The sequence below is a fragment of the Anabrus simplex genome, chromosome 1 (genome assembly GCF_040414725.1).
Source record: "Anabrus simplex isolate iqAnaSimp1 chromosome 1, ASM4041472v1, whole genome shotgun sequence".
Classification (NCBI taxonomy): domain Eukaryota; kingdom Metazoa; phylum Arthropoda; class Insecta; order Orthoptera; family Tettigoniidae; genus Anabrus; species Anabrus simplex.
This window is the reverse complement of record NC_090265.1, coordinates 632,976,489-633,001,135: the sequence shown is the minus strand read 5'-3', so window position 1 is coordinate 633,001,135 and position 24,647 is coordinate 632,976,489.

Sequence of the window (24,647 nt, the reverse complement as noted above, 5' to 3'; positions counted from 1 at the left end):
TGCTTCACTCTGTTTTCTGTCAGTAACGAGTAGTTCCACTGGCTGTATCCGGTAAACACTTGTCAGGTACCTAATGACTAAAAACGTCATTAAGAGAGGCTGTGTGGTAACCGAGGGGCTGCCTGGCCGAGGCGGTAAAAACGTGCTGGGTTCGCGCTAAAGGACGTGGGTTCGATTCCCGGTCAGGAAGCCAAAAAGTATTAAGAAACGAGATATCCGCTTCCGGAGGTACTTATGGCCCTGAGGTTCACTCAGCCTATACAAAAAAATGAGCACCAGGTTAATTCCTGGGGGTAAATACATACATACATACATACATACATACATACATACATACATACATGATCAGTGTTGAAGTCTTCGTTTCAGAGGATCGCGGGTTCGATTCCCGGCCGGATCGGGGTTTTTAAGTTTGTATGTTTAATTCTTCTGGCTCGGGGACTGGCTGTTTGTGCTTTTCCCAACATTTCCTCTTCATATTCTGGCTACACACCACACTACCAACCACCATAGAAACACGCAATAGTGATTACATCCCTCCATAAAGGGTTGGTGTCAGAAAGAGCATCTGGCCGTAAAACAGGGCCAAATCAACATGTGCTATACAGTTTGAACCCGCGATCCCACAGGTCGGGGAAAAGCGGGGGATATTCATAAAAGAGAAGGTAGCCGTTGGCCGAAGAGATGCTGCTTGAAATCCTGCCACTTGCAGAATATGTTCTTCCCATTTCAAAGAAAAGGATTTTGAAAGAGAGCTACCCTTTTTTTTAAGGGCTAAGACTGGGAAGGAAGCGGGCGTTGACTTAATTGAGGTACAGCCCCAGCATTTTCCTGGCGTGAAGATGGGAAACCACTGAAAACCATCTTCAGGGCTGCCGACAGTGGGGTTCGAACCTACTATCTCCCGAATACTGGATACTGGCCGCACTTAAGCGACTGCGAGCTATCTTCTGCGACGGCGAATATTTATGCACTTAAGTGTACATGCGACTATAGACAACGGTGTTCCATGCAATCTTTTTCATAAGTAACAGCTTTGCATAACAGATTTGTTTAAAAAAAATTCAGTATCCTATTGAGACCTCTTGTGCATGATGTGTTACAGTGAACCGCATGTAGGGAGATAACCTTTACGTCTTCCATTATTAATAATTTGCAAACGCAGACGAAAATTTTCACTTGTAACGTGAATGTCTTGTAAAGAAAAAAGGAAAGAAATGTTGAGAACTGTTATATATTTTGTTGCTTACGAAGTGAAACATGGCGTGATTTTCGGGTCGTTTCTTATCGTTGGTCGCGTGATTTATCAAGGTTCATTAATGTGCGAGGAAAACAGCCGATTCATTTCTGTTTTACGTAAGACCGGATGGAAATCTCCTTGCTAAGTAATGAGTTCGCCCTTTCAGAGTGTGGTGAGATCTTGGAACTTGGTCCCTCTGCATACGGAGAGGGATAGATTTGGATCCCAACGATGGGAGTAGTTTTGCCTCTAGATAGAGCAGAAGTGTCTTCTTAATTGTGTTATTTGTTCCTGATTTTCTTTAGGGGTTTCTAGCATCCTCGATCATCAACCCCATATACAATGACTCTATAAACTTGACTGTTGTGATGTCTAGGATTATGAGAATATGATCAGTAGGCATAGTAGTAGTGGAAGCAGTCTTATTTTAACAGATTTTCCATTTGAGAGGTAACGTAGTGCCGTAATTTTACCTTGAGAAGGTATTTTATAACGTGTCAGTAAACATTCTGAATTCTATAAAGCATCCTTAAATACCAGACGACTGCGTCCTACTTTCTATGGCTTATCTCAGATAGTGGTGGTGGTGATGATTATTATTTCATTACGAATTACAATTGGGCAGCCATCCTCTTTTAACACTATGTTGAGTATACAGCCCGAAGGCTGGTTTGATACTCAACAGCTCCGCCATCAGCAACCATAGTCGGCGTAGGCGTCACTGAAGAGGCATACTAGGGAAATGAGGAGTGAGGTAGTTTCCCGTTGGTTTCCTCACTTTTAACACTAACCAGGGGGAAAGATGGAAGGAGAAGTCTGACCCTTCGATCCTACTACCTTGAGCCTTACCAATTAAGCTGTGTAGCTGGTCATGTTTGTGTTAACTCTGTGAATAACGTCTGATTTGTATGAGCCTCCATAGCTCAGTCGGCAGCGTGGCGGCTCTCATCTCTGGATTCCTCACTTCAAATCCCGGTCGCTCCATGTGAGATTTGTGCTGGACAAAGCGTGAGCTTTCATTCCAGCAACGCTCTCCCATATCATTTTAATTAATAATTGCCTCAGAGGATTGCGACAGGCTTTGGCAGCCGGCACAATTCCTACCCTCGCCGCTAGATTCATTCCATTCCTGACCCGGTCGAAAGACTGGAAACAGGCTCAAAATTTTCATTCTGCGCTATTGCGGTTGTCCGCCTCTGTGGTGTAGTGATCAGTGTGATTAGCTGCCACCTCCGGAGGCCCGGGTTCGATTCCCGGCTCTGTCACAAAATTTGAAAAGTGGTACGTGGGCTGAAACGGGGTCCACTCAGCCTCGGGAGGTCAACTGAGGAGAGGTGGGTTCGATTCCCACCTCAGCCATCCTAGAAGTGGTTTTCCGTGGTACCGAGCTCGATACCTGTAGTCGCTTAAGTGCGGCCAGTATCCAGTATTCGGGAGATAGTAGGTTCGAACCCCACTGTCGGCAGCCCTGAAAATGGTTTTCCGTGGTTTCCCATTTTCACACCAGGCAAATACTGGGGCTGTACCTTAATTAAGGCCACGGCCGCTTCCTTCCCACTCCTAGCCCTTTCTTGTCCCGTCGTCGCCATAAAACGTATCTTTGTCAGGGCGACGTAAAGCAACTAGCAAAAAAAAAGTTTTCCGTGGTTTCCCACTTCTCCTCCAGGCAAATGCCGGGATGGTATCTAACTTAAGGCCACGGCCGCTTCCTTCCCTCTTCCTTGTCTATCCCTTCCAATCTTCCCATTCCCCGACAAGACCTCTGTTCAGCATAGCAGGTGTGGCCGCCTGAGCGAGGTACTGGTCATCCTCCCCAGTTGTATCCCCGACCCAGAGTCTCACACTTCAGGACACTGCCCTTGAGGCGGTAGATGTGGGATCCTTCGCCGAGTCCGAGGGAAAAACCAATCCTGGCGGGTAAACAGATTAAGAAAGAGCTGATGTAATGAGAAAGAGAAGACTACAGTTTTTTTTACACATTTATAGGATAGAAATCTACAGACTAACTAAACAGATTTTATTGAACGGTTACAAATCCAAACCCACATGGTTTGTTGAAATTGAAAAAGATATGACGAACGCTGGAATTAAAACAGACACAATAAAGAACAGAAAACTTTTTAGAGAAGTAACTCAAAAGGCAGAATTTTAGGAGAGGAAGAAACCGACAACTTTTTTTTGGCTATTTGCTTTACGTCGCACCGACACAGATATGTCTTATGGCGACGACGGGAGAGGAAAAGCCTAGGAATGGGAAGGAAGCAGCCATGGCATTAATTAAGGTACAGCCCCAGCATTTGCCTGGTGTGAAAATGGGAAACCACGGAAAACCATCTTCAGAGCTCCCGACAGTGGGGTTCGAACCCGCTATCTCCCGGATGCGAGCTCACAGCTGCGCACTCCTAACCGCACGACCAACTCGCCCGGTGAAACCGACAACTTGAAGAAAGTGGACTCAGGAAGAGAAAGAACGATACTCTCGAGGGATGAAGGAAGTTTGGAAACAAAGGAAATCGAATACAATGAAAAATATCCAAAGTTGATTTATCATACCCTCCAAATGGGTTATTCGAAACAACAACAACAACAACAACAATAATAATAATAATAATAATAATAATAATAATAATAATAATAATAATAACGGACGACCTGCGCGTCTGTGAGGATGGGGCCCTATCCAAGATGGAATCTAATTCTGAAGACGTCAAAAGCACCCAGCACCAGAGCCATAGGAATTAACTAGTGAAGTGAAAATTCCCGACCGGACTGGGAATCGAACCCGGGATCCCTTGAAGCGGAGGCCAACATGCTAACCATTTAGCTATGAACCCGAATGATTTGTAGCTTTTCAACACCCTCAACTTTCACCGATCTCAGCTGGACTCGAACATGGTACCTTGGAAACAGAAGGCCAGAGGTTAACCGACTGCCCTCTGAGATCGGAGTGGACTTCGAAATTGTAGTAGTAGTCTATTTCCTGTCTGCATCCTGAATGTTGCTTATACAGCGAATTCTTTTCCAACTTCATTACGAGCACGCGGGTTAAGAGTGACCAGGACGTACTGTATAGCTGAGATGCACGGAGGGAACCAACTAATGTTGCGTAACTTGTAATCATCCGATACTGTCAAGCTGTGTCCGGAAAAATGCAGCATCCAGATTGTTATTCAGGGTCGAGGTTACGTCTCAAAACTCACGAGTTGCAAAACTCACGGGATAAAATTAGTTACAAATAGTATCAAAACTCACAACTACTAACTGGTAGCTAAAGTAAACATTCTAATGAGTCTCCAAATTCACAACTCCGGACTGCAGGTGCTTGCGATGACCGCAGGAGGGACTCACGTTTCCCTTACGACAGGCAGGGGACACTGTGGAAGTTATTCTGCCACCCCAACCCACAGGGGAAAAATAATGGCTGATGAATTAAAGAGACCGAAGGGTAGACTATTATTATTATTATTATTATTATTATTATTATTATTATTATTATTATTATTATTATTATTATTATTTCCAACTCGTTGGCTGAATGGTCAGCGTACTGGCCTTCGGTTCAGAGGGTGCCAGGTTCGATTCCCGGCCGGGTCGGGTATTTTAACCTTCATAGGTTGATTCCAGTGGCCCGGGGGCTGGGTGTTTGTGCTGTCCCCAACATCCCTGCAACTCACACACCACACATAACACTATCCTCCACCACAATAACACGCAGTTACCTACACATGGCAGATGCCGCCCACCCTCATCGAAGGGTCTGCCTTACAAGGGCTTCACCCGACTAGAAATAGCCACACGAAATTATATTATTATTATTATTATTATTATTATTGTTATTATTATTAAAATATTTTGCTGTTGTCTTAAAGCTAATATAATGCATTTTTTACCTTTCACATAAATTTATAATAATGACGTGTGGCCTCCTGGGAGATCTGGTGCAGGTCTTTAGAGTTGACGCCGTATAGATGACCTGCACGTCTATGAGGATGAGGCCCTACCTAAGATGAATTCTAATGCTGAAGACGGCACAAACACCCAGTCCACAAGTCATAGGAATAAACTAACGAAAGTTTGAAATCTCTCACCCGACCTGAAACCAAACCCGGAACCCCCTAGAGTCCTAGACCCTTTGGACCAAAGGTCAGCATGCTAAAATTTATGCATGCAGCCGGACGACATAAAAGTAAAGTAGGTATATTGCCCGCTGCTCGTTAAAAGAAACTGTCAGTTGGTAGTACTGGGGCTTAGTTCCATTATGCAGCCAGAAGGCGGTATTTACTTGAATAAGGAATTGTATTTAGACACGTTAAAGAAAAAAGGCTTATTTCTATTTTTCGTAAGAGTTCATCTATTCGTTTATTTCAATAGATTGTCTACCCGACACACTTAAACCGAAAGAAATTATTCATGAAGCATCCGATTATTCTGTACGATATAAATGAATGTTATTTGAAACTCATTCGATTTTTTTAAATAATCGGATGGAAGTTATTCGATTATTAAAAGTGTTCCATTATCCCATCTCTAAAAGGGTAAACTTTTATCCATTCAACGAAGAACTGGCCCTGTTCGTGAGGAGTTTTTTTTTTTTTTTTTTTTTTTTTTTGCAATTTGCTTTACGTCGCACCGACACAGATATGTCTTATGGCGACGATGGGATAGGAAAGGCGTAGGAATTGGAAGGAAGCGGCCGTGGCCTTAATTAAGGTAAAGCCCCGGCATTTGCCTGGTGTGAAAACGGGAAACCACGGAAAACCATCTTCAGGGCTGCCGACAGTGGGGCTCGAACCCACTATCTCCCGATTACTGGATACTGGCCGCACTTAAGCGAGTGTAGCTATCGAGCTCGGTGTTCGTGAGTTTTGAGACTGGCCCAGGTAGAGAAACCTGTTCTTACTAATCCTCTTCCTGGAATTCGTGAGTTTTGAGACTGGCCCAGGTAGAGAAACCTGTTCTTACTAATCCTCTTCCTGGAATTCGTGAGTTTTGAAACTCGTGAATTTTGAGACGACACGAGGGTCGAGAGTGTCACCTACTCAGTGAGGTGGCGATTTGGGCACGCCTGCCAAAATAAAAATTCGACGGCCGACGGTATTAGATTGACAAAGCCTAAAATGTCTTTCATTTGCATAGGTCTTTATGGTGACGATGGGATGGGAAGGGGCTAGGATTGGGAAGGATGCGACCGTGGCTTTAATGAATGTACAGCCCCCGCATTCGCCTGGCGTGTAAATGGAAAACTACCGAGAAACCATTTTCAGGGCTGCCAACAGTGGGATTTGAACCCGTCATCTCCCGAATGGAAGCTGATAGCTGCGCGACCCAAACCGCACTGCCACTTCCTCGGAAAATGTAGTTAGGGGGACATAAAACCAATACCATTTTCATAATCGCGAATCTGGTAGGCCGGTGGGTGTGAATTTCACCTTGAGGATTTCTCGAGCAGGATGTTTATCCAGTTATACCTTCTTTTACAGCACAACAATCCTTACTAACTCCTCGACAATCGTGGGTTCATTGCAACTCCATGCAAATGCAGCGTTATTTACGTTCGCTAGAACGAGGTAACATTCTATCAACTTCTTATTCATTATCATGAACTGTAGAAGCCTCCGCGGCTCAGGCGGCAGAGCGTCGGCCTCTCACAGCTGGGTTCCGTGATTCAAATCCCGGTCACTCCGTGTGAGATTTGTGCTGGACAAAGCGGAGGCGGAACAGGTTTTTCTCCGGGTACTCCGGTTTTCCCTGTCATCTTTCATTCCAGCAACACTCCCCAATATCATTTCATTTCATCTGTCAGTCATTAATCATTGCCCCAGAGGAGTGTGACAGGCTTCGGCAGCCGGCACAATTCCTATCCTCGCCACTAGATGGGGGTTTCATTCATTCTATCCCTGATCCGGCCACTGACTGGAAAACAGGTTGTCACCAAACATTATAACTTTAAAGTAGTATAATGGGACAGTTCTGCGGCCTCCTCCGCCGCCCGCCTCCTCCTCCTCCTCCCTCCTCCTCCTCCCTCCTCCTCCTCCTCCCGCGGGAAATTTGAATTTTGGCGGGAGATTTGAATTTGTAAACAAAGCCACGTGCTTTTTGACAGACAACAACGCATCGCTAACCTCACTGCCGCCATCTTGACGGGCCTAAACCTCACTAGTGCCAACTTAACCTAACTAGCATGAGGTAAACAAAGCCACGTGTTTTTTGACAGCCACGTGCTTTTTGACAGACAACAACGCATCGCTAACCTCAGTACTGCCATCTTGACGGGCCTAAACCTCAGTAGTGCCAACTTAACCTAACTAGCGCGAGGTAAACAAAGCCACGTTCTTTTTGACAGCCACGTGCTTTTTTGACAGCTGTCATCCGCCATCTTTGAGCACTGTGCTGCTCTCTTAAATTCGTCACCTGTCATCGGCAGTGCTGCTATCTTGACGGGTCTAAACCTTAGTGCTACCAACTTAACCTAACAAGCGCGAGGTAAACAAAGCCACGTGCAGCTGTCATCCGCCATCTTTAATTTATAGAGCACAGTGCTGCCCTCTTTAGCTACTTACCTTTGAAATGTGGTGGCGGATAATTTGAAAAATGCTTTTTGACAGCAGCCATCTTTGAGCACCATGCTGCCCTCTTTAGCTAGATACCTGTGGTGGCAGGCAATTCCACATGACAGCAGCCATCTTTAATCAAGAGAGCACTGTGCTGCCATCTTTAGCTAGATACCTTTGAAATGTGGTGGCGGTAAATTGAAAAATTTCACGTGCTCTTGTTTGGAAACAAACTCACGTGCTTTTTTGACAGCTACCATCCGCCATCTTTAATCAACAGAGCATAGTGCTGCCATCTATGTGGTGGCGGCAAATTCCACGTGCTCTTGTTTGGAAACAAAGCCATGTGCAGCTGTCATCCGCCATCTTTAATCAACAGAGCACCATGCTGCGGGCAATTTCGTCAGCTGTCATCCGCCATCTTTAAACACCGTGCTGCCCTCTTTATGGCTACTACCTTAAGCACGTAGTAGCGGGCAATTTGAAAAGTTCTGTTAGCTATCATCCGCCATCTTTGAGCACCGTGCTGCCATCTTTAGCTAGATACCTTTGAAATGTGGTGGTGAAAAATTTCACGTGCTCTTGTTTGGAAACAAACTCACGTGCTTTTTTGACAGCTACCATCCGCCATCTTTAATCAACAGAGCATAGTGCTGCCCTCTTTAGTTTGAAATGTGGTGGCGGCAAATTCCACGTGCTCTTGTTTGGAAACAAAGCTATGTGCAGCTGTCATCCGCCATCTTTAATCCAGAGAGCACCGTGCTGCCCTCTTTAGATGTAAATTCGTCACCTGTCATCCGCAGTGCTGCCATCTTTAGCTAGATACCTTTGAAATGTGGTGGTGGATAATTTAAAAAGAGAAATTCTACAGCAGCCCTCTCTCGACGCTAATTGCATAAGATGGCGGCTATACATGACTCCTTAAGGGTGCTTACGCAAGATGGCTGCTATACACAGGTTCTTATGAGACGCCCTTGGGATGCTTGCGCAAGATGGCAGTTATACATGGCTCCTTATGAGATGCCCTAGGGATGCTTGCTCAAGATAGCGACTGCTCTTAAGGGACGGCTTAAGTGTCCTTGCACAAGATGGCTTGAGACGCCCTAAGGATGCTTGCGCAAGATGGCGGACACAAGATGGCGGCTATACACAACTCCTTATGAGACGCTTTAAGGGTGCTTGCGCAAGATGGTTGCTACTCTTAGCTTAGAGGCTAACGTGTCGTGCTAGTTCGATTCATTAAATTTAGGGCTTAAATGCAAAATGTTAAATATATCGAAAACGGTGCACCGTAGAGCAAAACGGACAAAATTTTTCTGCCTAATATCTAGGTTCGCAGTATGAGGAACAAGAAAACCATAGTCTAATGATGGGATCAACGGTTCGGTTCCTACTTAGGCCCTTTGACATTTGCTCTGTTTTAGCTTGTATTGAAGCGAGTCTTCGTAACATGATCAGGTCTAACTATGGTAGAGAGTATAACGTACCGTGCTGGTTCGATTCATTAAATTTGGAGGCTTAAATGCAAAATGTTAAATATCTCGAAAACGGTGCATCGTAGAGCAAAACGGACAAAATTTCTCCGCCTAATACGTAGGTTCGTAGTATCAGGAACAAGAAAAAACATAGTCTAATGATGAGATCAACGGTTCGATTCTTACTTAAGCCCTTTGGCATTGGCAGCTATCTATTTCTACAAGATGGTGGCTGCTCTTATGAGACACAAGATGGCTTGAGACGTCCTAGGGATGCTTACGCAAGATGGCGGACACAAAATGGTGACTATACATAGCTCCTTATGAGACAGCCTAGGGGTGCTCGCACAAGATGGCAGCTACTCTTATGAAGAAAGCTAGCTTAGAGGCTACTGCGCAAGATAACAGCTGCTGTTATGCATGTGGTGGACTGCAATTTGAAATTCTATGTGCTTAATCAACAGAGCACCCTGCTACCCTCTTTAGCTGAAATGTGGTGGTGGATAATTTGAAAAATTCTTTTGACAGCTATCATCTTTAAACAATGCCGACTATACATAGGCTGTTAAGGCCTTATCATTCTCCTCCTCCTCCTCCTCCTCCTCCTTCTCTACCTCCTCCTCCGCCTCTTATGTCAAGGCATAGCTTTATATCGAACAAGTTTAAACCTGCATCGCGAAGGCAAGCGTGTGCAGCGATAACATTATTATGCATGTTTAGACTTTCGAAACATAAGAAGAGTAGAATCAAACGCTGTACTCGATACGACATGTGATCAGAACATTGATTGATGCGTTCAGAAAACAAAATAAGTGATCAAGACTAGAATCGAACACTGTACTCAATACATCATGTGTTTAGAATATGTCAGGAGATACCCTTGTTCTAAGAAGATAAGATTGAAACATAACAAGACTAGAATAGAACACTGTAATCGATGTTGCTAACTTCAACATGTGATCAGAACATTGATTGATGTGTTCAGAACACAAAATAAGTGATCATGACTAGAATCGAACACTGTACTCGATACAACATGTGATCAGAACATTGATCGATGTGTTCAGAACACAAAATAAGTGATCAAGACTAGAATCGAACACTGTACTCAATACAACATGTGTTTAGAACATGTTAGGGGGTACCCTTGTTCTAAGAAGATCAGAATGAAACATAACAAGACTAGAATCGAACACTGTAATCGATGTTGTTAACCTCAACATATGATCAGAAAATTGTTTGATGTGTTCAGAGCAAAAGTACAATTTTGATGATTTGCTTAGTGTAAAATCAAAAACTATGGAAACACACTGTGCACATATCGCATAGCTAACTCGCTCAGTAAGCAATATTGCAAAACTACAACTTCAATGATTTGCCTAGTGTAAAAATCAAAAAAACACACTGTACCCATACTGCGCAGCTAACTCGCTCGGTAAACGATATAGCCAAAGTGTAACTTCAAATTATTTACCTTCCATCATTCGTCTTGTGTGAAAATCAGTCGAACAAGTTATCGCATAAACATGTAACATGAAATATCAGTCAATCTGTTGGCATGGGTTACAAGCATGTAACTTATGCGGGAAGTAAAATTAAACAGAACGCTAGTGCTATAAGAAATACTCTGCTTACATTTAAGTCCCTAGCTGTTGAACAAGTTATTACATAAATATGTAACATGAAATATCGGTTCGGAAACATATTGTTTCAAGGATGAAAGGACTCTTCCTCCTCCTTACCGCACATTCCTTGTAGGGCTAAGGGTCTAATGGGCTAAAGGGCTAATGGGCAAAAGGGCTAAAGGGCTAATGGGCTAAAGGGCTAAAGGGCTGAAGGAGCAACAACCTCATCGATCGCTATCAGCAAGAACGCTTGTACTTTGTTAAGTGTAGAAAATTAATCTTTATTTGTAAATGGTTTCATGTTCAGAACAAGGAATGGAACCTAGGGGTTACGTCTTACCTAATAAAATCCCCGAGGTGCGATGAGTTACGTTTTTCGAACTAGTGTTTGGAACACTGAACTTTTGAAGATGATAGCAGAGAGTTTAGCAATGTTCTGTTGTTGGATTATAAATTCCGCGCTACAACATGCATAAGGTGGCAGCCTTGAGGTTTACTGCCGTAAAGATGACAAGAGTGAGGTTAACAATGTTCCGTTGTTGGATTTTAAATTCCGCGCTATAACATGCATAAGGTGACAGCCTTGAGGTTTACCGCCGTAAAGATAGCAGCAGTGAGGTTAGCGACGCTCTATTGTCCTTCAAAGTGAGGTTAGGGTTCGTCAAGAAGACAGCTGTCAAAAAAGCACGTGGCTATGTTTACCAAACAAGAGCACGTGGTCGTGACGTCACGGTCACGTAATCAATCCTTAGCTCGACGTCGTTAAGAGCAGCATTAGGATTAGCTATGCTCAAAAGTCTTGGGGACAGAGCAGCAGTATGAATTGCCATGTTTCAAAGTGTGTACACATCACCTATCGATTTTACATGCATCGACCATCGAACTAAACTTCATCTGCTAGATCGTGCTGCTATCTTAGCATAACCTATACACATAAAATTAAAGTACAATGAATAGCCATGTTTCAAAGCGTGTACACATTACCTATCGATTTTGCACGCATCGACTCTCGTACTAAACTTCTTCCGCTAGATTGTACTGCTATCTTAGCATAACCTATACGCGTGACCTTAAAGTACAATGAATAGCCATGTTTCAAAGCGTGTATACATTACCTATCGACTTTGCATGCAACAAATATCGTACTAAACTTCTTCCGCTGGGTTGTGCTGCTATCTTAGCATGTCCTTAAAGTACAAAGAATGGCCATGTTTCAAAGCGTGTACACATTACTTATTGATTTTGCATGCATCGACTCTCGTACTAAACTTCTTCCGCTAGATTGTGCTGCTATCTTAGCATGTCCTTAAGGTACAAAGAATAGCCATGTTTCAAAGCGTGTACACATTACCTATCGATTTTGCATGCATCAAATATCGTACTAAATTTCTTCCGCTAGATTGTGCTGCTATCTTAGCATAACCTATACCCATGAACTTAAAGTACAATGAATAGTCATGTTTCAAATCATGTACGCATCAACTATCGATTTTGCATGTATCGACTCTCGTACAAAACTTCTTCAGGTAGATTGTGCTGCTATCTTAGCATAACTAAGACGCATGAACTTAAAGTACAAAGAATAGCTATGTTTCAAAGCGTGTACACATCACCTATCGATTTTGCATTCATCGACTCTCGTACTAAAGTTCTTACGCTAGACTGTGCTGCTATCTTAGCCTAACCTATACGCATGAACTTAAAGTACGAAGAATAACCATGTTTTAAAGCGTGTACACATTACTTATTGATTTTGCATGCATCAAATATCGTACTAAACTTCTTCTGCTAGGTTGAGCTGCTATCTTAGCATAACCTGTACGCATGAACTTAAAGTACAAAGAATAGCCTTATTTCAAAGCGTGTACACATTACCTAATGATTTTGCACGAAACGACAATCATACTAAACTTTTTCCACTAGATTGTGCTAAAATCGTGTAAGTGTGCTGCTACCTTAGCAAAACCTATCGATTTTACATGCATCGACTATCGTACTAGACTTCTTCCGCTAGAGCATGTAGCAATCGCTTTTGTGTACCCCTGACCCATGTGCACGAACTTAAAGCACAAAGAAGAGCTATGTTCTAAAGCGTGTACACATCACCCACCGATAATGTATCGAATATCGTACTAAACTTCTCCTACCAGAGCGTACGACTATCGCTTGTGTGTGCACGAACTTAAAGCATAAAGAATAGCAATGTATAAAAATCTTGTAAACAAAGCAGCAGCATTAAGTATAGCCATGTTTCAATGCGTGTACACATCATGTATCTATGATGCACGCAGTACTAAACATATTCCATTAGAATGTACAAAGTTCGCATGTGTTTGTGCTGCTATCTTAGCATAGCCTATGTGCATGAACTTAAAGCATAAAGAATAGTTATGTGTAAAAAATCTTGTGAACACAGCAGAATGTTTACTACGTAGGTGTAGACATTGAACTTTGCATGCTGAGGCAGCATACTACGTGACCGTGACGTCACGACCACGTGCTCTTGTTTGGTAAACATAGCCACGTGCTTTTTTGACAGCTGTCTTCTTGACGAACCCTAACCTCACTTTGAAGGACAATAGAGCGTCGCTAACCTCACTGCTGCCATCTTTACGGCGGTAAACCTCAAGGCTGTCACCTTATGCATGTTATAGCGCGGAATTTAAAATCCAACAACGGAACATTGTTAACCTCACTCTTGTCATCTTTACGGCAGTAAACCTCAAGGCTGCCACCTTATGCATGTTGTAGCGCGGAATTTATAATCCAACAACAGAACATTGCTAAACTCTCTGCTATCATCTTGAAAAGTTCAGTGTTCCAAACACTAGTTCGAAAAACGTAACTCATCGCACCTCGGGGGTTTTATTAGGTAAGACGTAACCCCTAGGTTCCATTCCTTATTCTGAACATGAAACCATTTACAAATAAAGATTAATTTTCTACACTTAACAAAGTACAAGCGTTCTTGCTGATAGCGATCGATGAGGTTGTTGCTCCTTCAGCCCTTTAGCCCTTTAGCCCATTAGCCCTTTAGCCCTTTTGCCCATTAGCCCTTTAGCCCATTAGACCCTTAGCCCTACAAGGAATGTGCGGTAAGGAGGAGGAAGAGTCCTTTCATCCTTGAAACAATATGTTTCCGAACCGATATTTCATGTTACATATTTATGTAATAACTTGTTCAACAGCTAGGGACTTAAATGTAAGCAGAGTATTTCTTATAGCACTAGCGTTCTGTTTAATTTTACTTCCCGCATAAGCTACATGCTTGTAACCCATGCCAACAGATTGACTGATATTTCATCTTACATGTTTATGCGATAACTTGTTCGACTGATTTTCACACAAGACGAATGATGGAAGGTAAATAATTTGAAGTTATACTTTGGCTATATCGTTTACCGAGCGAGTAAGCTGCGCAGTATGGGTACAGTGTGTTTTTTTATTTTTACACTAGGCAAATCATTGAAGTTGTAGTTTTGCAATATTGCTTACTGAGCGAGTTAGCTATGCGATATGTGCACAGTGTGTTTCCATAGTTTTTGATTTTACACTAAGCAAATCATCAAAATTGTACTTTTGCTCTGAACACATCAAACAATTTTCTGATCATATGTTGAGGTTAACAACATCGATTACAGTGTTCGATTCTAGTCTTGTTATGTTTCATTCTGATCTTCTTAGAACAAGGGTACCCCCTAACATGTTCTAAACACATGTTGTATTGAGTACAGTGTTCGATTCTAGTCTTGATCACTTATTTTGTGTTCTGAACACATCGATCAATGTTCTGATCACATGTTGTATCGAGTACAGTGTTCGATTCTAGTCATGATCACTTATTTTGTGTTCTGAACACATCAATCAATGTTCTGATCACATGTTGAAGTTAGCAACATCGATTACAGTGTTCTATTCTAGTCTTGTTATGTTTCAATCTTATCTTCTTAGAACAAGGGTATCTCCTGACATATTCTAAACACATGATGTATTGAGTACAGTGTTCGATTCTAGTCTTGATCACTTATTTTGTTTTCTGAACGCATCAATCAATGTTCTGATCACATGTCGTATCGAGTACAGCGTTTGATTCTACTCTTCTTATGTTTCGAAAGTCTAAACATGCATAATAATGTTATCGCTGCACACGCTTGCCTTCGCGATGCAGGTTTAAACTTGTTCGATATAAAGCTATGCCTTGACATAAGAGGCGGAGGAGGAGGTAGAGAAGGAGGAGGAGGAGGAGGAGGAGGAGAATGATAAGGCCTTAACAGCCTATGTATAGTCGGCATTGTTTAAAGATGATAGCTGTCAAAAGAATTTTTCAAATTATCCACCACCACATTTCAGCTAAAGAGGGTAGCAGGGTGCTCTGTTGATTAAGCACATAGAATTTCAAATTGCAGTCCACCACATGCATAACAGCAGCTGTTATCTTGCGCAGTAGCCTCTAAGCTAGCTTTCTTCATAAGAGTAGCTGCCATCTTGTGCGAGCACCCCTAGGCTGTCTCATAAGGAGCTATGTATAGTCACCATTTTGTGTCCGCCATCTTGCGTAAGCATCCCTAGGACGTCTCAAGCCATCTTGTGTCTCATAAGAGCAGCCACCATCTTGTAGAAATAGATAGCTGCCAATGCCAAAGGGCTTAAGTAAGAATCGAACCGTTGATCTCATCATTAGACTATGTTTTTTCTTGTTCCTGATACTACGAACCTACGTATTAGGCGGAGAAATTTTGTCCGTTTTGCTCTACGATGCACCGTTTTCGAGATATTTAACATTTTGCATTTAAGCCTCCAAATTTAATGAATCGAACCAGCACGGTACGTTATACTCTCTACCATAGTTAGACCTGATCATGTTACGAAGACTCGCTTCAATACAAGCTAAAACAGAGCAAATGTCAAAGGGCCTAAGTAGGAACCGAACCGTTGATCCCATCATTAGACTATGGTTTTCTTGTTCCTCATACTGCGAACCTAGGTATTAGGCAGAAAAATTTTGTCCGTTTTGCTCTACGGTGCACCGTTTTCGATATATTTAACATTTTGCATTTAAGCCCTAAATTTAATGAATCGAACTAGCACGACACGTTAGCCTCTAAGCTAAGAGTAGCAACCATCTTGCGCAAGCACCCTTAAAGCGTCTCATAAGGAGTTGTGTATAGCCGCCATCTTGTGTCCGCCATCTTGCGCAAGCATCCTTAGGGCGTCTCAAGCCATCTTGTGCAAGGACACTTAAGTCGTCCCTTAAGAGCAGTCGCTATCTTGAGCAAGCATCCCTAGGGCATCTCATAAGGAGCCATGTATAACTGCCATCTTGCGCAAGCATCCCAAGGGCGTCTCATAAGAACCTGTGTATAGCAGCCATCTTGCGTAAGCACCCTTAAGGAGTCATGTATAGCCGCCATCTTATGCAATTAGCGTCGAGAGAGGGCTGCTGTAGAATTTCTCTTTTTAAATTATCCACCACCACATTTCAAAGGTATCTAGCTAAAGATGGCAGCACTGCGGATGACAGATGACGAATTTACATCTAAAGAGGGCAGCACGGTGCTCTCTGGATTAAAGATGGCGGATGACAGCTGCACATAGCTTTGTTTCCAAACAAGAGCACGTGGAATTTGCCGCCACCACATTTCAAACTAAAGAGGGCAGCACTATGCTCTGTTGATTAAAGATGGCGGATGGTAGCTGTCAAAAAAGCACGTGAGTTTGTTTCCAAACAAGAGCACGTGAAATTTTTCACCACCACATTTCAAAGGTATCTAGCTAAAGATGGCAGCACGGTGCTCAAAGATGGCGGATGATAGCTAACAGAACTTTTCAAATTGCCCGCTACTACGTGCTTAAGGTAGTAGCCATAAAGAGGGCAGCACGGTGTTTAAAGATGGCGGATGACAGCTGACGAAATTGCCCGCAGCATGGTGCTCTGTTGATTAAAGATGGCGGATGACAGCTGCACATGGCTTTGTTTCCAAACAAGAGCACGTGGAATTTGCCGCCACCACATAGATGGCAGCACTATGCTCTGTTGATTAAAGATGGCGGATGGTAGCTGTCAAAAAAGCACGTGAGTTTGTTTCCAAACAAGAGCACGTGAAATTTTTCAATTTACCGCCACCACATTTCAAAGGTATCTAGCTAAAGATGGCAGCACAGTGCTCTCTTGATTAAAGATGGCTGCTGTCATGTGGAATTGCCTGCCACCACAGGTATCTAGCTAAAGAGGGCAGCATGGTGCTCAAAGATGGCTGCTGTCAAAAAGCATTTTTCAAATTATCCGCCACCACATTTCAAAGGTAAGTAGCTAAAGAGGGCAGCACTGTGCTCTATAAATTAAAGATGGCGGATGACAGCTGCACGTGGCTTTGTTTACCTCGCGCTTGTTAGGTTAAGTTGGTAGCACTAAGGTTTAGACCCGTCAAGATAGCAGCACTGCCGATGACAGGTGACGAATTTAAGAGAGCAGCACAGTGCTCAAAGATGGCGGATGACAGCTGTCAAAAAAGCACGTGGCTGTCAAAAAGAACGTGGCTTTGTTTACCTCGCGCTAGTTAGGTTAAGTTGGCACTACTGAGGTTTAGGCCCGTCAAGATGGCAGTACTGAGGTTAGCGATGCGTTGTTGTCTGTCAAAAAGCACGTGGCTGTCAAAAAACACGTGGCTTTGTTTACCTCATGCTAGTTAGGTTAAGTTGGCACTAGTGGGGTTTAGGCCCGTCAAGATGGCGGCAGTGAGGTTAGCGATGCGTTGTTGTCTGTCAAAAAGCACGTGGCTTTGTTTACAAATTCAAATCTCCCGCCAAAATTCAAATTTCCCGCGGGAGGAGGAGGAGGAGGTGGAGGAGGAGGAGGAGGCGGGCGGCGGAGGAGGCCGCAGAACTGTCCCATTATACTACTCTTTAACATTATAATGCATAAATTGTGGCGTTTACGAAACCGTATATGAAGAGCAATAATATGATCGTACTATTCTTTTTGAATTGTACTATTGTGTTTGCAGGCGATTTAGATATGGTTGAAGTTAAACCATTATCTTACCACCGTTATTTCTAGAGTCCATAGATTTTTCAGTTCAAAATCGGCCTCACAGTTATCAGCAGGGGCGGATTTCTATGACAGGTCATATTTTTTCCCTTAACATTATATCTTATAGTCTTGTATTTTCAACACGTTTCCAAGCATGATAATCAAAATTAAACAGGTTTTATTGGACATATAAATGCATATTTAGGCTTTCTTAAGTTTTACGGCATATTTTGATCAAAATATCATTATAACGGCATATTTTGGCGATTTTCATTTGAATTTCCTTTTATAAAAATCAAAATAAACTCTAGAAATTATTTTTCAGAATAGACTGGAATATACTACTAAAGAATCAGTCTAAAGTAGTGTATGGAATGTTTCTAACAGGTAGGATCTATTGTTTGCTAGCTGGGTCAATTCCTGGAAACCGGGCTATTGTTTACGCGGAAGCAGAGGTAATTCTGCAGTTATTTGTCATTGTTCTTATCTCTCTCCTTCGCCCTTCCCTCTTCTACCTTCAACACACTGAATGACCTTGGTCATTAGGGAGCTTCAGTCATTCAGTTCCTTTCAATATGCCTAAAACGAAAGTCTCAATTTGTGGGAAGTTGCGAAGTTTTGTTCGCGAGTTCGGTGAAAACATATTCAGTACGGATGGAGTGATATTATTCTGTAAATTGTGTGAGGTGAAAGTTACTGCCGAAAAACACTTCTCTGTGCAACAAAACCGTAATACTGTAAAACATAAGAATTATGTAACTAGATATTCTGCACTCGAAAATAGGCAACGTCTGCTATTCGAAACCCCGACATCAAGTTCACAGTGTTCACAATTTTCACAAGATCTCTGCAAGATGATGGTTAAGTCTAATATTCCCTTAAAGAAAACAGCCGAAGCTTCAGACAGTTTCTTGAAAAATATACAAAGCATCCTGTTCTCAACGAATCTTCTCTCAGGAAGGACTATCTGACCCTTTGTTATGAAGAGATGTTGGATATAATAAGGCGTGGCGTGAGAGACAGTAAGATATGGGTTTCAATAGACGAGACCACAGATGTGGATGGAAAATATGTAGCAAATGTGATCATTGGCACGCTGAAGAAAGACCGACCTGGAGATACGTTCCTCTTGACACGTGAAGTGCTAGAGAAGACAAACCATTCCACCATTGCAGTTCTCTTCGACAATTCAATGAATCTGTTGTGGCCAAACGGGGCAAAGAGGGAGCACATTTTTCTATTTGTATTTGACGCTGCTCCGTATAATTATGGTGAAGGCAGCCAAGGGACTTAAATGCTATACCCGAAAATGATACATGTGATATGTCTTGCAAATGCCTTGTATAGGGCAGATGAAGAAGTTAGAAGTAACTATCCTGAAGTTGATAAATTAATATCGAACTGTAAGAAAGTGTTTGTCAAAGCTCCACTTGGCATTCAGAAATTTCAAGGAGAAGCATCTTCATTACCCCTACCTCCCCAGCCAGTTATAATGCGATGGGGGACTTGGCTTGATGCCGCAGTGTACTATTGCAACAACTTAGATGTCGTGGAGAAGATCGTGAAGTCATTTGATCCTGCAGGATCGTCCTCCATAAAAACCACTCAACATTTATTTTCAAGCACTACATTAAAAGCGGACCTGGCTTACACAAGGTCCAATTATAATTCTTTATCTGGAGCAATCACGCAACTGGAAGTTTCAGGTGCAGAACAAAGCGATGCACTGGATGTTGTAAAGTGCATTGAACAGGAATTAAAGCATGCGAAAGGAACAATAGCATCTAGGGTGTGTAGAAAATTAGAAAATGTACTAAAAAAATAGCGGACTTGTGTACCTGCAGGGAATAAGTGACATTCTTTGTGGAAACCCTTCATCTGAAGATTGTCCGACTCGTTGGCTGAATGGTCAGCGTACTGGCCTTCGGTTCAGAGGGTCCCGGGTTCGATTCCCGGCCGGGTCGGGGATTTTAACCTTCATTGGTTAATTCCAATGACCCGGGGGCTGGGTGTTGGTGCTGTCCCCAACATCCCTGCAACTCACACACCACACATAACACTATCCTCCACCACAATAACACGCAGTTACCTACACATGGCAGATGCCGCCCACCCTCGTCGGAGGGTCTGCCTTATAAGGGCTGCACTCGGCTCGTAATAGCCATACGAAATTATTATTATCTGAAGATTTTCAGGAATTTTCTCCAAGTGGTTTAAGTCTATTCAAGTACGCTCCCGTTACATCGTGTGATGTCGAAGGAAGTTTTTTTCGCTACAAGACGATACTCAGCGACAACAGGAGGGGATTCTCATTCAACAATCTTAAGATGCATGTGGTCATAAATTGCAACAATTCTGATAATGGAGACTAGATCAGGTGTGAAAGTTTCATTCAAATAACATATGTTTTGTGTATAAATTAAAACCGATTGAATATTGAACAGTGAAAGTAACTGCAGTGTTTATGTCTTCCACAGAGTCCGTCCTTGCCTAGGAGTATGCAGCGTAACCTTAACGAGTTCATGAAATATTCATCATTTTAGTTGATTTTGGGTTAAAGATTTTGAGGAATTAAAAAACTTTTTTAACTCTAAATTAATTGCAGCCTATAGCAATCGTAATAAAACTGTTTCTATGTGACGTAGATGCTATTCATTAAGTCATATTTTGAATTTTATAGGTCATATCTTTATGTTTTCAGGCCATAAATGCATACATATTTCATACATTTTTTAGGTCATAGAAATCCGCCCCCTAGTTATCAGGATTCGAACCTTGGACTTCAGTTTGAAATGCTACGTACTAATATTGGTGTTCTGTGGTACTAAGTCATTGCTCATATCATAACTCCCATAATTTTTTCAATATATTATTATCATTATTATTATCATCATCATCATTAATCTTAGAAGCACAGCCGGCTTTTCGTTGTTCTTCTTTCCCAGCATAGCAGCAGAATTTGAAGAGGTAAAATTCCGATAGGACTTCTTTAACTTGTAAACCAGACGTTGAACAAATAACTTTTCTTTCTCGCGGTTTAACATCACTTAAACATTGAATGATTCTCGGTGACGCAAGTACGAAAAAGAGGCAGTGCTGGGAAGTTAGTGACCGTGACAAAGCCATCTCTGTACAGGCCGTGAAGGCCCGTGGAAGAGCGGAAGGTAAATGCTTCCACTCGTTCCCAAAGACGTGTCCACCAACTTTATTTTGTCTGGACGGTGCAAAAGCTGTACACCATTTCATTTCAACTTGCCTGGTGCCACTAAGTTAAATTTCTTTACGTCCAGTTACTCTTTCTACAGCATTACTTTGTCCAAAGTTATTTATTTCAATGACTTCTGTAAGACGGGGACTAGCGTGGTGGCACTTCCGTACTCCGCGGGCATACTTAGGAAAGAGGAAAAAACCCGACATAAAAATGATATGCAGTGGTACCTAATTCCATTGGAAAGAATTTTGGAGAAGAAATAGGTTTACTTTGTTCTGTCCACTACTACACTATGGACAGTCCTTTGTAATCTTCTGAATGTGGGACTATACTAGACTTAACTAAAGTTGGCGTCTGACAGGTTAGGTTGGAGGGAGGAACATTGCACGTGCCATTTCACGATGTTGCCACATTCAAGCATTCTTTTCTACATGCTCTTACCCGTCGCTTCCCGCTCACTTATTCCCTCCTTCATTCTGACTGCTGTGATCTGCTATAGACTACCTGGCCAGGTGGTGTCGTCCCATTTGCGATCACTCTTATACAAACAATCAGGTTCTTATCAGTGACAGTGACAGGTTTGGCAACTCCCAGCAAGACGAGCTGCCCTGAAGTTTTATCTCCATGGCAACCGCAGTCGCCCCACCCTCGTTTCCATGGCAACCATACAGCCACTCCCTTTATCCCGCCTCGGCAGGCAGTAAAGGGACCTCCCTCTAAGAAATGTCACACACCAACTCTTATTATTAGCAGTATAGTAAGTGAAGTGTGGCTCCTCGACTTGACAGGGAAAGCCTACTGTCCAAGAATTGCTAAATATTTCAACGAAGCCGTTAAGGCCGCGGGACGTAAAACCCACATGTTTAAGGTCCATTTTAGCGGGGCCCATATTGAGCAAAAGTCATGATAATACTTCCTCTGTCCCAAAATAATTAGTCGCATTCCTTCAACGAGCTTTTATTGTTAACAACGGCAACGTAATAGCAATTTAAGCACAGAACAGTGATGTTTGCTCTGTCGCAGAGCATATAAACTGGTTTAGCAGTCTGGGACATATGCGCATGATCTTGGTAGGCGGTCGCATGAACCGAGGTGTTCAGATCAGCGCAAGCTATCGGCGAATGCAGTGGTAGTGACGTGAGTCAGACGCTTTGTGTGTACAATAGATGTCAATACGAAGTACGTACCGTTTACATATTGTACTTGCAGTGATAAAGTGCCATTGAAGAAATGGGAAGAGTGAAAAATATTGATGATGATCAGAGGAGGGCCATTTATGAGCATTTACTCCGTGTAAGTAATAATGGCATCTTGCAATGAGGTGTAATAAAGGAAAGTGCTGTGAAATTTGCCGTTCATGGACGGTCCATAGAGCGCATATGGAAACAAGGTGAGAACTCCATAATGAATGACAACATGTTGCTGATGTCTCCACTAGAAGGGAGAGTCGGTAGAAAGAATAAATGCATAGATCAGGATGGACTTTAAAACATTCCATTGCGTCAAAGAAAGACTATCAGATCTTTGGGTATGGCAAAATCAATAGCGCATCGCAGAATCCAAGAAAAAGCTGTTCGACGACATTCATCAAGACTAAAACCAACACTGAACTTCACAGGAGAACAGAAGCGTTTGCAATTTTGTTTGTCAATGTTGGATCCAGCAATTTCGATACGCGGAGCAAGATTTCAGGACATGTTCGATCGGATTCATGTTGATGAAAATTGGCTTTACATGACTGCAGAAAAAGGACGATTTTACCTTGCTGTTGAAGAACCCTATCCACATCGAACCTGTCAGAATAAACGCTTCATTACGAAAGTGATGTTTCTAGCAGCAATGGCACGTCCCCGTCCTGATTCAATGCGTAACCAGTACTTTGATGGCAAACTTGGGGTATTTCCATTCATCGTCCAGGAACCAGAAAAACGCAGTAGCAAAAATAGGCATAGGGGGACACTGGTTACGAAACCTATCCAATCCGTTACACAGGACGAATACAGAAAGATGCTCATCGAAAAAGTTATTCCTTCATGGACAGCATCAAAACCCATCTACATACAACAGGATAATGCAAAACCGCACATTGATCCGTCTGATCCTGAGTTTAAAGCTGCCACTTGGAATACTGGTCTAACCATACAATTGTACTGTCAGCCTCCAAATAGCCCAGATATGAATGTCCTAGATCTCGGCTTCTTCCATGCCATACAGTCTCTCCAATATCAAGAGGCAACATCCACAGTAAATGAACTTGTTACTGCTGTTGAATAAGCCTTCAACGACCTTCCTGCTGAGACACTGAATAATGTTTTCCTGACCCTGCAGCAAGTTATGGTTGAATGCATGAAGGTTCATGGAAAGATCTGTTACAACCTTCCTCACAAGGGGAAACAGAAACTGCAACGACAGTGGTGTATACCTCTTGTTCTACAGTGTGATTCCGATATTGTCATATCAGCGCGTGCTGCCTTAGAACGTGTTGAGTGATCAGGTGCAGTTGTGAGTACTGTCAATAGCATCGGCTTGGTGTGGTGTATTAGTGTTATAAGTATATTCCTTTCCGTATTGTTTACTAGTTGATGTACCCGTGCTTCGCTACGGGATTCTCAGAAAGACTGACTTTGTGGTTTTCCTAACTGAAATCGACATAGGTCATTACAAAAACGTAAGTATGAATGTAGCGATTAAAAGCAATGCTATCATATAAAATACTCGATCAAATGGAAAGCCGCGCGTTTTATCACTTTTAACGAACAGTGCTGCGGTTAGATTGCGGTGCCAATCTAATAGTCCAAACTTCCAGAGCTGGGATGACCAGGCCGCAGATTGCCATGAACACTCATCTGCCATTATTCCGCTAAATATGCACACTGTTCATTCCAATCAGTGCCTCAGAGTAGGGATTGAATAGCCCGAATGCTATGATGATCCAGTGTATTACGTACCAGTAGTATCAGAAAATTTATAAACCAGGGGAATGGCATGCTAAAGAAGAAATTTATCTAATTCCCCAGCTACTTCCCATCAATATTCAGACAGGCTGTTACACACTGTACGACTGGGCGAGTTGACCGTGTGGTTAGCGGTGCGCAGCTGTGAGCTTGCATCCGAGAGATAATAGATTCGAACCCCATTGTTGGCAGCGCTGAAGATGGTATTCCGTGGTTTCCCACTTTCACACCAGTCAAACGCTGGGCCTGTACCTTAATTAAGGCCTAAGGCACTCCTAGCCCTTTCCTATCCCATCGTCGCCATAAAACCTATCTATGTCGGTGCAACGTAAATCAAATGAAAAATACTCTGTACGCAGCAGTAATCCTATCTACCGGAGATGAGGGGCAACAGAAGACACAAAGCACATCACGACAAACAATGGTCAATGTAATGTTATTGTTGATCAATGTTATGAGCTTTCTATATTGTAGGCCTTCACATTTAGTTTTCTTTTTTTTGCTAGGGGTTTTACGTCGCACCGACACAGATAGGTCTTTTGGCGACGATGGGATAGGAAA